Source organism: Haemaphysalis longicornis, unplaced genomic scaffold (assembly GCF_048455015.1).
Source record: "Haemaphysalis longicornis isolate Haplotype H1 unplaced genomic scaffold, Haemaphysalis longicornis Haplotype H1 scaffold_13, whole genome shotgun sequence".
NCBI classification, from domain to species: domain Eukaryota; kingdom Metazoa; phylum Arthropoda; class Arachnida; order Ixodida; family Ixodidae; genus Haemaphysalis; species Haemaphysalis longicornis.
The window spans coordinates 52327710-52344553 of record NW_027526233.1 but is presented as its reverse complement, the minus strand read 5'-3'; the positions used below and the strand labels follow the sequence as shown (position 1 = coordinate 52344553).

Here is a 16844-nt window from a genome sequence, read left to right as displayed (position 1 = left end):
TATACGATCCTCCAACAATACCGTCAAGAAACTTTGAAATGAGAAATACTGCCTGAGAAGCAAGAGGTTTTGATTGGTCTACAGATTCCATCACGCTGAAGCCAGGATAGTTGTTCGGTTTCGGAGGACTCAAGTCAGGAAGTGGTGGAAAGGAAACTTCGATGCGGCCCCATTTTGGGGGCCGATCACGTCTTGGGGGGGGGGGGGTTTGGAAAATGCCATATAAAACATTGAAAAGCAGGGAGACGGGGGTACTTTCTCCTTTGACCTTAACCTGGTAGTCAAACAGGTCCCGGAGCTCCCTGTCTAGTAGACAGGCAAGGATGCCATCGGCCAGACCTTGACCAAGGCTTCGACGGCCATCGTTCACGGCTTCTAACCCTTCACCTTTCAACTTCGAGCCACGGTAGGTCACAGCTTAAGTAGGGGGGGGGGGCTCGGAGTATGCGGTGTCGCCACTCACTGTCACCAAGATTACTCAAGGTGCCCCCTGCGGGACCGGGAGCGATTGTAGCGAGGTTAATGAACAGACGCGACAGGCCATCAAGCCATCTGGATATGCACCTCACCAAAACAGACCATGAATGATTATGTTCGATGCACACACCGGGATATGCGCCAAAGAGGTGTTAGGGAAGACGATGAACCCCAAGAGGTGCATCCGCCAGAAACATGAGCTTGGTGATCTCCACGCCCAGACCGTCGTTGCTATCGGTTTCGCACTGGGAATAAACTTTTGTATCCGGCTACAGGCGCTTCCGCTTTTTCTCTTACTCTCTCTCTCTCTCTCTATCTATATATAAATATATATATATATATATATATATATATATATATATATAGGAAATGAGGGGCTCGTTGAAAATAACACAGAAATAGGGGTTGGCAGTCGAGAAAACCTCGGAAAGCAAAGGGGAGGATGTGGTAGATCATTGAAACAGATTAAGAATTTGGAAAGAAAGAAAGAAAGTGAAGAAAAAATGCCCGCCAGGTGGGATCCGAACCCACGACCTCCAGAATACCGGATTCTGCCATCTCGAAATTATAACCGGCATTCTAGCATCACACAAATTAAACGCCAATGCTCTCTCCAGCCATTGCAAACCCGTCGCTATATTGCAATCATATGCCTCTTCCATAAGTACATTTATGCGTCGACAACGCCACCGTTTAATCTTCAACGACCATCTATCACGTCACGTCGACTGTTCAAGCACTACAGCTTTTCACGCATTTACGGTGCCACACATGCTTTTAACTCATCTGCCCTCCCAAGTGCTATACGCCTTTGGAACGATCTTCCCGATCATATCGCATCTGTGTCATGCCGTGTAACCTTTAGGCGCCTTGCGTCTGACCATTTTGCTTCTGAACTTTTCGCTGACAATTAAACTGTTTGTATTTTTTACTAGTTATTTTTTCTCGCCTTCGGCAAGTGTCCGATATTTCAAAGGGCATTGATGGGCTTATCGTGTCCTGTATGATCCTGTTCATTTTTGACTAAATGCTGTTTGACTAAATACTGTGTATTTTTGACTAACTTTTCACTAAATGTAACAAAATTTCTGTTACCGCGACTTCAAGTTTCGAGGCTCGCGCGCAGATTCGATTTTGTGAGTGTGTGTGTGTTGGCGTGTGTATTTGCTTGATACAGTTGACTTCATATTGGCTGTTAGTCTTGCCCACCGGTGTTATATAATTTGTAAACTTACTCCGTTGATGTTATGTGCTCCCCCTTACTCTATGCCCCACCCCGTGGGCCTGTAAGGTATCTTGAATAAATAAATAAATATAAATATATATATATATATATATATATATTCAGAAAGATAGGTCAGCCGTCTATAATGCCAAAGTGGGCATAGGGGTGTGGTTAGGCTCTTTTCTTTTTTACTACGGTTAATGAAGTTAATGAAGTGAACTTTTCTTTTAAATATACAGAAGAAAGAAAGAAAAACACGCGCCCAGAGTGGGGATCGAACCCACGCCTTTCGATTACATGTCGAATGCCTTACCAATTCGGCTATCTGGGCGACTGTGTTCTCCTTCACTTTCTGGGCTATTTATATTTACTAGAAGTGCATCTGACACTTGAGGGTGGTAGCCAGCGCCACTCTGACTACACGGGGAGAAGGGGACCTTCTTTTCAACCCCCGGGGCGTGACTTCAACGTCTACAGCCTGTCATGAGCGGGTAACTGACGGGAAGCCCTCTTATGCTACCTAGGCATCAAGGCTGCCTGAACCGAGACCCTCGCTAGGCTTTCGCAGAATAATATAGTAAGGAAATGAGGGGCTCGTTGAGGAAATACAGAAAGATAGGTCAGCAGTCTATAATGCCAAAGTGGGCATAGGGGTGTGGTTAGGCTCTTTTCTTTTTTACTACGGTTAATGAAGTGAACTTTTTTTTTAAATATACAGAAGAAAGAAAGAAAAACACGCGCCCAGAGTGGGGACCGAACCCACGCCTTTCGATTGCATGTCGAATGCCTTACCAATTAGGCTATCTGGGCGACTGTGTTCTCCTTCACTTTCTGGGCTATTTATGTTTACTAGAAGTGCATCTGATACTTGAGGGTGGTAGCCAGCGCCACTCTGACTACACGGGGAGAAGGGGACCTTCTTTTCAACCCCCGGGGCGTGACTTCAACGTCTACAGCCTGTCATGTGCGGGTAACTGGCGGGAAGCCCTCTTATGCTACCTAGGCATCAAGGCTGCCTGAACCCTCATTTCCTTACTATATTATTCTGCAAAAGCCTAGCGAGGGTCTCGGTTCAGGCAGCCTTGATGCCTAGGTAGCATGAGAGGGCTTCCCGCCAGTTACCCGCTCATGACAGGCTGTAGACGTTGAAGTCACGCCCCGGGGGTTGAAAAGAAGGACCCCTTCTCCCCGTGTAGTCAGAGTGGCGCTGGCTACCACCCTCAAGTGTCAGATGCACTTCTAGTAAATATAAATAGCCCAGAAAGTGAAGGAGAACACAGTCGCCAAGATAGCGGAATTGGTAAGGCATTCGACATGTAATCGAAAGGCGTGGGTTCGGTCCCCACTCTGGGCGCGTGTTTTTCTTTCTTTCTTCTGTATATTAAAAAAAATGTTCACTTCATTAGCCGTAGTAAAAAGAAAAGAGTCTAACCACACCCCTATGCCCACTTTGGCATTATAGACTGCTGACCTAGCTTTCTGTATTTCCTCAACGAGCCCCTCATTTCCTTACTATATTATTCTGCGAAAGCCTAGCGAGGGTCTCGGTTCAGGCAGCCTTGATGCCTAGGTAGCATAAGAGGGCTTCCCGCCAGTTACCCGCTCATGACAGGCTGTAGACGTTGAAGTCACGCCACGGGGGTTGAAAAGAAGGTCCCCTTCTCCCCGTGTAGTCAGAGTGGCGCTGGCTACCACCCTTAAGTGTCAGATGAACTTCTAGTAAATATAAATAGCCCAGAAAGTGAAGGAGAACACAGTCGCCCAGATAGCCGAATTGGTAAGGCATTCGACATGTAATCTAAAGGCGTGGGTTCGGTCCCCACTCTGGGCGCGTGTTTTTCTTTCTTTCTTCTGTATATTTAAAAAAAATGTTCACTTCATTAACCGTAGTAAAAAAGAAAAGAGCCTAACCACACCCCTATGCCCACTTTGGCATTATAGACTGCTGACCTATCTTTCTGTATTTCCTCAACGAGCCCCTCATTTCCTTACTATATTTTTCTGCGAAAGCCTAGCGAGGGTCTAGGTTCAGGCAGCCTTGATGCCTAGGTAGCATAAGAGGGCTTCCCGCCAGTTACCCGCTCATGACAGGCTGTAGACGTTGAAGTCACGCCCCGGGAGTTGAAAAGAAGGTAACCTTCTCCCCGTGTAGTCAGAGTGGGGCTGGCTACCACCCTCAAGTGTCAGATGCACTTCTAGTAAATATTGGCACGTGGATAGTTATCAAGCAGCGATCCCCTGCTTGCGGTATGCGTGATCGCCGTGCAGTGTTAGTGTACAATCCCCAGCGAGTGTGACGTTCCCTCTCCTTGCCAGCCAGGTGTTCGAAGACGACGACGCAAGTGTGTGGGTTCACGGCTCGCGAGCAGAACAATTCAGCCTTCTTCGCTGAAACTCGCCGTGCTGCCTCTACTCTTCGGTGTAGCGCTACGCCTAATAAATAGGTACATCTCCATCCTACTGTCTACACCTCCGTCTACGAAGACGCAACACTGGTGGAGGAGCCGGGTTTTCGGATGCCTGGATCCCTGTCCGGCGCCAGCCCAGAAAGGCCGTGTCTCATCAATACGCCGGTCCATCGGAGCAGTCGGCGCAAGCTCGGTCTCTCGCCTGAGGTACCGGGCCTTTCCGACGTCCTCACCCGTAAGGCCCCGCAAGCTCCCATTATGGCCGCACCACAGGTGGTAATTCACCATCCTCGCGAACCCAATAAATTCCACGGGGATGCCTTCGAAGACGTGGAAGACTGGGTTGCTCACTTCGAGCGTGTTGCCACTTTTAATCAGTGGGACGATGCGCACAAACTGCGGCAGGTGTACTACTCGTTGGAAGACGGCGCTCGCATTTGGTACGAGAACCATGAGGCTACATTCACGACGTGGACCGACTTCCGCTGGGAGCTTCAGGAAGCCTTTTCCGACCCGGATCGTCCTGAGCACGAGCTGCGGTTGCTGGAGTCGAGAATCCAGAAACCCAACGAAAGTGTCACCATGTTTGCCGAGGACATGGCACGCCTTTTTGGCTACGCTGATCCTGCCATGTCGGACGCGAAGAAACTTCGCTACCTTATGCACGGCGTCAAGGAGGAGCTTTTTGCCGGCCTTGTCCGAAACCCGCCACGCACTGCGCAAGAGTTCATCAGGGAGGCCACGGCTATCGAGCGGGCTGTGCAGGAGCGAAGTCGCCAGTATTCTCGGAGGTCCGCCAACGCTCCCGTGACCACTGCTAGCCTGACGACCGACGACAGCTCTTTGTGGGAACTGATCAAGTCGATCTTGCGCGAAGAGCTAGGCAAGCTTGGAATTGCGACTCCACAGCCGACGCCCTCCGTGGCCAGGATTGTCCGTGAGGAGCTGCGCCAAGCATTCTCGCCTCCCGACCCGCCCGTGCAAGAGAGCCCCGCAAGCTACGCAGCAGCCATGCGTCAGCAGCCACCAAACGTGCCGACTGTCCTTTTCCGTCAGCCACCCCCGCCTGTGCAGTCGTGGCCCACTTCGCAGGCGAAATTCCCCCCCACCCGGGTTCGCAAAACGGATTTGTGGCGCACAGCTGACTGGCAACCCCTGTGCTATCACTGCGGTGAGCCTGGCCACGTCTACAGACGATGCCCCTACCGCGACATCGCACTACGTGGCTTCTCTCCGGCTGCTCCCCCTCCCCGTCTTGGCCAGCGGCCGACCGAAATCGCCGACTACCTCTCCGCACGCAACACCACGCCGCCTACTCGTCGATCCCGCTCACCTTCTCCGGCACCGCACCTCCCGCCGACCCGTCGCGCCCCTCGAGACGACCCCGACGTCCGGTTTTCCAGCCCCCGGCGGGGAAACTAGACGAAGCGACCTCGGGAGGCAAGGTTGCTGATTGCAGATGCTCGGAAGACCTCCCACCGCCACCGACGTCAACCAATGGTTTTTCCGCGACCACTCGACGAGAACAAAGCGCCCATAGAGTTTTGCTGCTGTGTAAGCACACGACGACGACGACCCTTAAAGCCGACGAAGGCGCTAGTGCTGAGCTCAGCGTTACCATCGACGGGCATGAGGTGACAGCTTTGCTGGACACCGGGGCAGACTATTCTATCGTGAGCCAGCAATTTGCCGAGCGGTTGCACAAGGTCAAGACTCCGTGGGACGGGCCTCAGTTTCGGTCCGCCGGAGGCCACCTGATGACACCAGTCGGTAAATGCACGGCCAGGATTCGTCTAAAAGGCACTGACTTTGTTGGCACCTTTGTCATTCTACCTCGGTGCTGCAAAGACGTAATCTTCGGCATGGATTTCTTGCGGGAATACGACGCCGTTATAGACATAGGCGAGGGTAGGGTGAGCCTATTGACGCACCTGCCTCCATTACAGCCTACCGAGAACCGACGTCTACCGCTGCGTATCGCCGCTGACGACGTAAGTGTGCCGCCACGATCCTGCGCGTTTGTCGCAGTAGAGTGCGACGATCCTTGCACTGCCGATGGCGTTGCCGAGCTGCACACATCGCTCTTCCTCGACCATGGCTTTGCCATCGCGAGAGGCCTGCTGCACCTGTCCTGTGGCCGCGGAAACCTCCTGCTCACCAATTTCGCCAATGAACGCCAGCACATCGTGAAAGGAACTACTGTAGCCTTCTTCGAAGCTGTTGACGACACAGAGGGCTGTTTTGTGCTTCAAACTAGTGCCACCGCAACAGCCAGCACTAAACTCGCGATAGACGTCAGCACCAACCTGTCATCCGGAAAACGCCGAGCGCTCCTCGACCTACTGAAAAAGTATGCGGACTGTTTTTCCTCCACGTCAGGTGTCCGTCAGACGCACCTGACAAAGCACAGAATAATTACCGGAGAAACGACGAGGCCCATCCGTCAGAACCCGTACCGTGTGGCCCCTAAGGAGCGCGATGCAATACGGCGGCAAGTACAGCAAATGCTGGAAGACGACGTCATCGCACCGTCGAATAGTCCTTGGGCGTCGCCCGTAGTGTTAGTGAAAAAGAAAGATGGGACATTGCGGTTTTGTTTGGACTACCGCAAACTCAACGAGGTCACCAAAAAAGATGTCTACCCGTTGCCTCGCATTGACGACTCCCTCGACAGACTACGACACGCCCGCTATTTTTCGTCTATGGACTTAAAAAGCGGGTATTGGCAGATCGAGGTCGATGAACAGGACCGCGAGAAAACCGCTTTCGTGACGCCTGATGGGCTGTACGAATTTAAAGTGTTGCCGTTCGGGTTGTGTTCCGCTCCAGCCACGTTCCAAAGACTGATGGACACCGTGCTGTCGGGCCTAAAGTGGCAAACTTGCTTGGTGTATCTGGATGACGTGATCGTGTTTTCCACCACGTTTGAAGAACACCTCGAATGCCTCACGTCCGTCCTCGAGGCAATACGATCCGCGGGACTTACGCTAAAGCCTGAGAAGTGTCATTTTAGGTACGACGAACTCCTGTTCCTCGGCCATGTAGTTAGCAGTGCCGGAGTTCGACCTGATCCTACTAAGACTGAATCGGTATCCCAGTTCCCCGTGCCAACCAACAAGAAAGCCGTGAGGCGCTTTTTGGGGTATGCTCCTATTACCGAAGATTTATACAGAACTTCGCCCGCATTGCAGCTCCGCTGACCAACCTTACACTGGATGATGTCGCGTTCCTTTGGAATGACGAGCAACAGAGGGCGTTCGACGAGCTGCGCCAGCGGTTGCAAACACGTCCTGTCTTGGCCCATTTCGACGAAAACGCCATCACCATGCTCCCTACCGACGCCAGTAACGTTGGACTCGGAGCGGTTCTTCTGCAGTTGCAAGACGGACTCGAAAGGGTAATAGCGTACGCCAGCCGAACGTTGTCCTCTTCGGAAGCCAACTACTCGGCCACAGAAAAGGAGTGCCTCGCCGTCGTTTGGGCAGTACTTAAATGTCGACCCTACCTGTATGGCCGTCCATTTACAGTGGTCAGTGACCATCACTCACTCTGCTGGTTGATGAGCCTAAAAGACCCGTGTGGTCGATTAGCTCGGTGGAGCCTTCGGCTTCAAGAATTCGACGTCAAAGTCGTTTACAAGTCCGGCCAAGAGCATGCCGACGCCGATTGCCTCTCGCGAGCACCAGCTTGCCCTGCGTCAGCGAATGACTGTACCGATGACGACGCGTTTCTTGGCGTGCTGGACACATCCTCCGTGTCAGAGCAGCAACGGGGGGACCCCGAGCTACGGCCGCTGATTGATTTCTTGGAGGGACGTTCATCCACTGTGCCGCGGGTGTTTTCAAGAGCGCTGTCATCCTTCAGTCTCCGCGGTGGTGTCCTGTATAAAGCGAATTTTTCTCCGCGTGGCCGAAGCTACCTGCTTGTTGTACCTGCAGTACTTCGTAACGAGGTTCTGCAGGCTTGCCACGATGAGCCGACGGCGGGTCACCTCGGCTTCACCCGTACCCTGACTAGGATCCAGCAGTCCTACTACTGGCCAAAACTTTCTGCAGCCGTGTGGCATTACGTGCGCACGTGCCGTGAATGTCAACGACGGAAAGCGCCACCACTCCGGCCAGCGGGCCTCCTGCACCCTGTCCAAATCCCCGAGAAGCCGTTTGAACAGGTCGGGATGGACCTGTTGGGACCACTTCCGACGTCGTCCGCGAGAAACAAGTGGATTGTAGTCGCTACCGACTACCTCACTCGGTATGCCAACATTGTTCTCCGGCATGGTGCCCCGGCCATTGTTATTACGGACAGAGGCAAAGCGTTTACTGCTGGGCTTGTCGACGCAGTGATGCAACTCAGCGGTACAGCACATCGGACCTCAACAGCGTACCACCCGCAGACAAACGGTTTGACTGAACGGCTCAACAAAACAATAGCGGATATGCTGAGTATGTACACCGAAGCCGAGCACAAGACCGGGGAAGCCGTATTGCCATACGTGACATTCGCTTACAATACGGCTCAACAAGACACGACCAGGATGGCGCCGTTCTTCCTCCTTTACGGCCGTCCCGTGACCACTATGTTGGACGCAATGCTGCCTCACGACACCAGCAACGACAACATGCAGCTAAATGAGTTTACGGAACGAGCGGAAGAGGCGCGTCAACTGGCGCGCTTACGAACAAGGCAGCAACAGCGCTACGACACGCACCGTTAAAACCTCCGTCACAGGACTGTCGTTTTCAAACCCGGCGAACGAGTCTGGGTATGGGCTCCTGTTCGACGTCGAGGACTCTCTGAAAAGCTCCTCAAACGCTACTTCGGTCCCTATAGAGTTTTGCGCCAACTTAGCGATGTCACCTATGAGGTTGTGGACGACGGAATCGTTTCTCAACGCCGGCGTAACCGCCGCCTTGACGTCGTTCATGTCGTGCGTATGAAGCCCTACCTGACATGTTGAGGGACAATGCCTCGAGCGCATTTTTTTTTCCCAGAGCTTTGCACGCATCGGGACGATGCTCTCTCGACGAGGGGGAAAATGTCACGTGGATAGTTATCAAGCAGCGATCTCCTGCTTGCGGTATGTGTGATCGCCGTGCAGTGTTAGTGTACAATCCCTAGCGAGTGTGACGTTCCCTCTCCTTGCCAGCCAGGTGTTCGAAGACGACGACGCAAGTGTGTGGGTTCATGGCTCGCGAGCAGAACGATTCAGCCTTCTTCGCTGAGACTCGCCGTGCTGCCTCTACTCTTCGGTGTAGCGCTACGCCTAATAAATAGGTACATCTCCATCCTGCTGTCTACACCTCCGTCTACGAAGACGCAACAATATAAATAGCCCAGAAAGTAAAGGAGAACACAGTCGCCCAGATAGCCGAATTGGTAAGGCATTCGACATGTAATCGAAAGGCGTGGGTTCTCTTCCCACTCTGGGCGCGTGTTTTTCTTTCTTTCTTCTGTATATTTAAAAAAACTGTTCACTTCATTAACCGTAGTAAAAAAGAAAAGAGCCTAACCACACCCCTATGCCCACTTTGGCATTATAGACTGCTGACCTATCTTTCTGTATTTCCTCAACGAGCCCCTCATTTCCTTACTATATTATTCTGCGAAAGCCTAGCGAGGGTCTCGGTTCAGGCAGTTTTGATGCCTAGGTAGCATAAGAGGGCTTCCCGCCAGTTACCCGCTCATGACAGGCTGTAGACGTTGAAGTCACTCCCCGGGGGTTGAAAAGAAGGTCCCCTTCTCCCCGTGTAGTCAGAGTGGCGCTGGCTACCACCCTCAAGTGTCAGATGCACTTCTAGTAAATATAAATAGCCCAGAAAGTGAAGGAGAACAGTCGCCCAGATAGCCGAATTGGTAAGGCATTCGACATGTAATCGAAAGGCGTGGGTTCGGTCCCCACTCTGGGCGCGTGTTTTTCTTTCTTTCTTTTGTATATTTAAAAAAAATGTTCATTCAGTAACCGTAGTAAAAAAGAAAAGAGCCTAACCACACCCCTATGCCCACTTTGGCATTATAGACTGCTGCCCTATCTTTCTGTATTTTCTCACCGAGCCCCTCATTTCCTTACTATATATATATAAATATATATATATATTTATATATATATTTATATATATATATATATATATATATATATATATATATATATAATTTGTGTATATATTTGTATATATATACATATATTTGTAACATATTTAAAGGGATGGGGACAGGAACGGGACGACGAACCATGCGTGAAGTGAGGGTATGCGGGAAAGGACGGGGCACGTGCAGTTATCGCTAGGATTGTTCCGAATGATTCTGCCTGCTGGCACTATAAAGTCGTCATCTCTACACGTCGCCCGCTCCGCGGTTTTCAACAGATTTCAATTAATTCGTTTTTTGAAGGAAACACCTTCTTCACATACGTCTGGCACATGATGAGGTTCTGTCAGAGGCGTTGTCAAATCGCCGTTTGTTTAGGAGGTGACTGTTTTCCCAAGCCGTTTCGTTGACGATTTTAATACCATCCTTCTTTTTCAGGGCCATAGAAACAATGTCCTCGCTAGAATACATTTTTAATTCCGGGAACAATCGCTGCATGCTAAATATGTTCAACACGGTAAGATTTTTTTCATTCATATGCGGCTTCTTAATCTTTCTCTAAATCATGCAAGTCCAGAAGTTCTTCAATCTCGCTTTCCATATGTTTCAGAATTTCATATTTTTTTTATCAGGCTTTCCTTGAGGTAAATTAGCTTACCGATTTATGGTGTCGCCGCATTGATCCGTGATTTGATGTCGTTGATCAGTTTGGTGGCGTCATTCCGCATTACGCTTCTTCGTTTGCAAATAGCCTCGATATCGATGCTTGGCGTCGTTACTCTCTGTATATCGCCGAGAAGAGTCATGGTAGTCGAGAAACCGAACCCGTTTCTTCTGTTGATTCCCGCAGGCGTCCGTTTGGTAGCGTTGGTGAGAGCGCCTTATTGTAAGTTGCTTGGCGAACCCTCAATTGATATGTGGGTTGTCACGTCCGCCTGCTGTCAGTGGTCAGCGGTCACAGCTCAGTGCCATTGTTGCAGCCACTCACGTCATCATTTCACGGCGGTCAGCACTCAGGTCTTCAACTGTGTTATCCTTTGATCCAGGTTACGACACCATTTTGTTGAAGAAGCGAGGCAGGAACCCCAGGACGTGGTTGAATCTTTAATGGCACATGGAACCCTACAATGATGGTGATATTAGGAGGCAGGTGCTTAGTCACCTCTTCCTCTTTTAATATTTTTAACATCCCATGGAACGTGGGTGAATCTTTATAGTTGAATGAAACACTGCAGTGATGGTGGTAGTAGGAGGCAGCTTCTAACCACCTCTTCATCTTTTAATATTTTTTTAACAGCCTCTCGGCCAGCCGATGTGTGGAAGGAGCTTAACCTATTATGAGGGATAAAGTTTTCAGCTGTAGCGAACGCAAAAAAATTCCTTGTTCTTGATCACTAAATAGTTCGTTGTTATCAGAAACGACGTCAGGTCCGCCTTAGCCACACATTGATAGTTCATTCTTTATTTTCCACCTATGTTTCCCCCTTCTGTGGCACATTCGTTTTGTGGAGCTGGGCCAGGGCACGCGGCTTTTCTTGACCGTCGTCTGTTCTGGACGACCTGGCAGTGTTCGTGCATGCTTCGAGTGGCATGAGGGTAGGATCGTTTGTTGTATCTAGAAATTCAGGCACTGCCTGGCTCCTTCCATTGTAGAACGATCCTTCTTCGTCAGGCTGCTTTTTCTTTCTTGTTGCACCGATTAGCCAGCATTTGGTCACGTGCTTTCGTGAAGCGTGGTTTGGGTGAGTTCTGCCTGCACGTCATATGCCCTTTCTGTTTTGCTGTCTTCTCGGCCTTCGTTTGGTCGTGGGGGTTTTCAGATCTTTCTACACATTCTACTTTGGTAAACTAAATTCCCTCTGAAGTCGTGCTGTTGTGATGACATCTATTAGGCGTCCCTATCGGTGAGCCAGAGTTTCTTTTGAGGTTTTCATATCTCGGCTGTGTTCCTTCGTTAACGTGTTGTTCTTGTGGTATTTCATGAGATCCTTATTTGCGCCTTGATATTCTTTTCTTGCGGCTAGAACCTTGCACACAAGACGGCTCTGCAGGAACCTGCACAGCGCTCTCGTTGATAGGGTTATTCGTCCTTTTTGTTGCCGGTAATCGAAGAACTTCATCTTTGGGGTTTCAGTCGTCTGAGCGAGCAACAGAAAAGGGTGACGCCACTTCGTTATTCCACCGCACAAGCTACGTCTACAGCGCAAGCAGCGCAAGCTCAACCGTCAAGTGCTCCTCACGCGATTGGTGCGGTGGCGAATTGCCGAGCTCAAGTCAGACTTCCCAAAGTAGAGCTTACCAAATATCAAGAGACATTGCGGAGTGGCCTGTCTTTTGGGACCAATTTGAGTCTACCAATCACAGCAATAATTCGCTTGCAGACGTAGATAAATCAAGGTATTTGCGCGCTACCTTAAATAAACAGCCGAAAATCGATCAGCGAATTACCAGCAACAAACGAAAGCTACGGAACCGCAGTCGACCTCTTTAAGCAACGATTCGGGAAGACGGCGCTAATAAAAAACAACTTCATGAACAAGCTACTAAATATAAAAATACTTGAGTCCTGCGATGATTTAGAAAGCCTCCAATGATTTAATGAGGATTTGCAAGCTCATTTACGCTCTTTAAAGAACCTCAGATTTGACATTGATGCTCTTGGTGTCCTACTGAAGTCAGAATTACTCCGCCCACTGCCAAAAAAGCTCGTACCAAAGTACAACCAGCACTTGCTCAAAGAAGCATCCACGGAAGGGCGAGGGCACCGGCAAGATGATTTGTTTTCGATTCTCAACATCTTCAATTTCGAAGTACGAAGCCGTGAATCTGCTCAGAATCTGCATGTTCTGTATCTATGCTGGTGGTTCATCAGAATGCTGATATCTGCCTTCTTTGCCACACGCAAGATCATACGGCGGAAGCCTGCACAGGTTTTATGACGATCCGTAGAAAAGGGCCAAATTGCAAAAACTTGGTTGCTGCTTCAGCTGCGCGAAACCATTGGCACCAAAGACAGCACGGCGCTCCGAAGATTGCAGTGTGTAAACAGCGGGTATGCCACATATTATCGATGTGCGACACCAGCTGGAAACGTGCAAAACCAGATAACGTAACCATCATTTCCAGCTCCGCGTATGACAAGACAGAACAAACACTTCTTCTGCAGACAACCCTTGTTGGGGCCAAGGGCACAAGAACTAAACATTCTGCAAGCATCCTTTTTCATGGAGGCAGGCAGCGCAGATTTATTACACAATCTCCAGCACGACGTATGCAGACTGAATCGATCGGACATGAACTGTTGACCATTTCGCAATTTTGAAAATTTTCATTTCGAAGAAGACAATATCAACAGATGACAGTGATGCTGTACAGTCATTTTGATAGCCGACCATTAGAGATCGAGGCACTGTAATTACTAAAAATATGTAATGACCTTTCCCCTCTAAGGGAGCAGCATGCTTTGCAGTACACGAAAGGTGATCAACTTTCCTTTGCTGATGTTACCGTTTTCGACATCCAGCCTCACCCAGTCATTAACGTACTAATTGGCGCCGAATTATACTGGATTCTCGTCACCGGAAATATCAACCGTCTGAACGAATCGCTGACTGCTCTGGGCACTGCTGTCGGATGGACTTTATAAGAGAGCAGCGTGAGCGTTACCAACAGCGGCAGAGTCGAAGAGGTTAAGACCTTTCACGTGTCTACTGAAGAAATCTCACATCAGCTTAAGACATTTTGGGAAATTGAACTCGGATTGAAAGATGAACGACCGCTTAAAGACGAAGACCACGACGTTTTCGAGAAGGCCGAGTCGAAGAACAGGTTTGAAAACAAGATGAAGCAGTACGACTACATCTGGCGGCAGGAGATGAAAGAACTGGGCAGCCTTGTCGCTCGGCTGCAGGATGGAAACTCCAAGCTGAGCAGCTCGCTCAAGGAGAAAGATAGCCACCGTTCCCAGCATGGCCAACCATAGAGCGTGATGCTGGACGATGACATCGTTGTGCTCGAGTGACACCGGGATGCCTTTGACATACAGTCGACCAAGCTGAGCCAGCGCGAGAGGGAGATGACCACCAGTGCTGCTGACATTGAGTTGCTGCAGCAACAGCCAGAAGGCCAGCCAGGAGCAGGGCCGGTGGAACCGACGGCTGCAGCAGCTGATGCGGCAACTGTGCGACCAACGGGGAGACCTGCAGGCTCTGCTGCAGGACAGGCAGGGTCAGCTACAGGTACTGCAAGAGCGGCTGGGCAAAACCACACGGGACCACGATGACCTGCTGCTGCACGCTCAGGACGCCTCCTCTGCGGCGATGAAGGGGAAGTTGGTGATCGGTCTGGACGACCCCAACTGGCTGCGCTTAACGGTGGACGAGCTGAAGCACATCCTGTTCGAGAGTAACGAGCTCAAGGCACACGTTAGTGATCTCGAAGACGAGCTGGCCCTGTGCACACCAAATTGGGTTCGTGAGGCAGCCGCGCTTCCGACCACGCCGGCCGAACCGCCGACGCCAGTGAAGGATGAAGACCTGCCCGTCCAAGGGCCCATCAACCGGCAGCCAGAGAAGCCGTTTTCTCTCGGAAGGTCCTCAGTCATCCGGAAATTGTTCCAGTACGGGATGCACAACCTGCATGTGGCCGGGGAGGATCCGCGCTTAGATATCTTGCTCGACCGTTTCAGTTTTCCCAGGGCCCTGTGGCCCCGCATCAATAATGGATGACGCGGCGAGTGGCCTGGCGGAGAGCCTTCTGAAGGGACTGCTTGTCCAAGGAGCGCCACCGGAGTGGTTCGTTGACATAGCACCCTTCTTCGAATTTGCCACAGCCATGCGTTGCTTTACCCCTCCGGACTTTGGACTCCTGCTGTGACACCGCTCAGCTCTTCTCCTCGCGCTGCTAAGCGCTGCTTGTGTATAACACATTCCATAAACAGCGGGTGTCACTGGTGGTGGCGGTGGACCTCAATTTATTGAACTTTAGAAGGGGAGGGCTTGGGGAAAGGAGGCCGGACTCCGACTCAGGAGAATCCAAGTGCCATAGACGGGGCCTCCTCCCTGCCGACCAGTAGCAGCTGGTCCTCGAGGCAGGAGCTGTCCATCGATAAGCTTCCAAGGCCAGGTGTCCATTATAATGAAAGTTTGTAATGGTGTCCACTTGCCAAAACTATAGTTGCACACTTGGCACTTTCTGTGGCGGTGCATTGTTTTTATTCAATTTCAAGACGCAAGACGTCCTGGTCTAGGGACAAAATCCGTCACCAAGCTGCAACCTGTTGCTTCATACCTGGATGGCCCGCAGCCTCTTACATACTTAAATTGATGAGGACAAGAAGAGGACTACGAACCTTGCATGAACTGATGGTATGCGGAAAATGAGGGGCGCGTGCATTCATCATTAGGTTTCTTCGGAATGATTCTGGCCGCTGGCACCATACAGTGGTCCTCTCTCTACGTCGACTGCTCTTCGCTTTTCCATATATATATAAATAAATATATATATATATATATATATATATATATATATATATATATATATATATATATATATAAAGTAAGGGTTGGCAGACAAGAAAACCTCGGAAAGGAAAGGGGAGGTTGTGGTGGGTCATCGAAAGAGATGAAGAATTTTTTGAGTGGAAAAGAAAGTGGTGAAAAAATGCCCGCCGGGTAGGATACGAACCCACGACCTCCAGAATACCGGTCTTCTGGAGGTCGTGGGTTCGGATCCCACCCGGCGGGCATTTTTTTACCACTTTCTTTTCGACTAAAAAAATTCTTCATCTTTTTCTATGACCCACCACAACCTCCCCTTTGCTTTCCGAGGTTTTCTTGTCTGCCCACCGTTACTTTCTGTCTTATTTCACGGAGCCCCTCATTTCCCATTTTCTGATTCGCTACATGTTTAGCGAGGGCCTCTGTTCTGGCAGTCTTGGTGCCAAAGGGAGCTTAAGAGGGTTCAATGTTGGTCGACCACTCTCAACCTGTCGTAGACACTCGAGTAACGGCCCGAGGGTTAAAAAGAAGCTCCTCTTCACCCCGAGTAGTCCGAGTGGTGCTGGCTACCACCCTCAAGTCCAGGAAACAAAAATACCTTAACATAAATACCCGTGAAAGTGCTGGGGAAACAGCCCCGCCGGTAGCTTAGTCGTTATCGCACCAGACCGGTATTCTGGAGATCGTGGGTTCGGATCCCACCCGGCGGGCATTTTTTCACCACTTTCTTTTCGACTAAAAAAATTCTTCATCTCTTTCTATGACCCACCACAACCTCCCCTTTGCTTTCCGAGGTTTTCTTGTCTGGCAACCCTTACTTTCTGTCTTATTTCACGGAGCACCTCATTTCCCATTTACTCATTCGCTATATATATATATATATATATATATATATATATATATATAACAATATATATCTATATATATATATAAATATATATATATATATATATAGAGAGAGAGAGATTTACATACCTAAATATAAAGAGAGAGAGGTCATGAGGTTCGATGAGCCAGTATAAAAATAGTGAAAGAAGTCGACTGACATGTTTCCCGTTTTTCTTGACAACAGTTTCGGAGTTCCGAACTCCTTCTTTAGGGGTCAAGAAGGAGTTTCTAACTCCGAAACTGTTGGCAACAAACACGGGAAAC

At 49.9% G+C, this 16844-nt stretch overlaps 2 non-coding genes and 1 pseudogene across 2 annotated transcripts; 1 reads left to right on the top strand and 2 right to left on the bottom strand.

Moving 5' to 3' along the window:
* Positions 1 to 1961: 1961 nt before the first annotated feature.
* Positions 1962 to 2033, bottom strand: Trnat-ugu (transfer RNA threonine (anticodon UGU)). Its single transcript has one exon. It is a non-coding gene; the product is annotated as a tRNA-Thr (tRNA).
* A 407-nt stretch (positions 2034 to 2440) lies between these two features.
* On the bottom strand, positions 2441 to 2512 carry Trnaa-ugc (transfer RNA alanine (anticodon UGC)). The gene has a single exon. It is a non-coding gene; the product is annotated as a tRNA-Ala (tRNA).
* Positions 2513 to 4692: 2180 nt separating this feature from the next.
* LOC144163832 (RILP-like protein homolog) lies at positions 4693 to 14921 on the top strand (annotated as a pseudogene).
* Positions 14922 to 16844: the final 1923 nt, after the last annotated feature.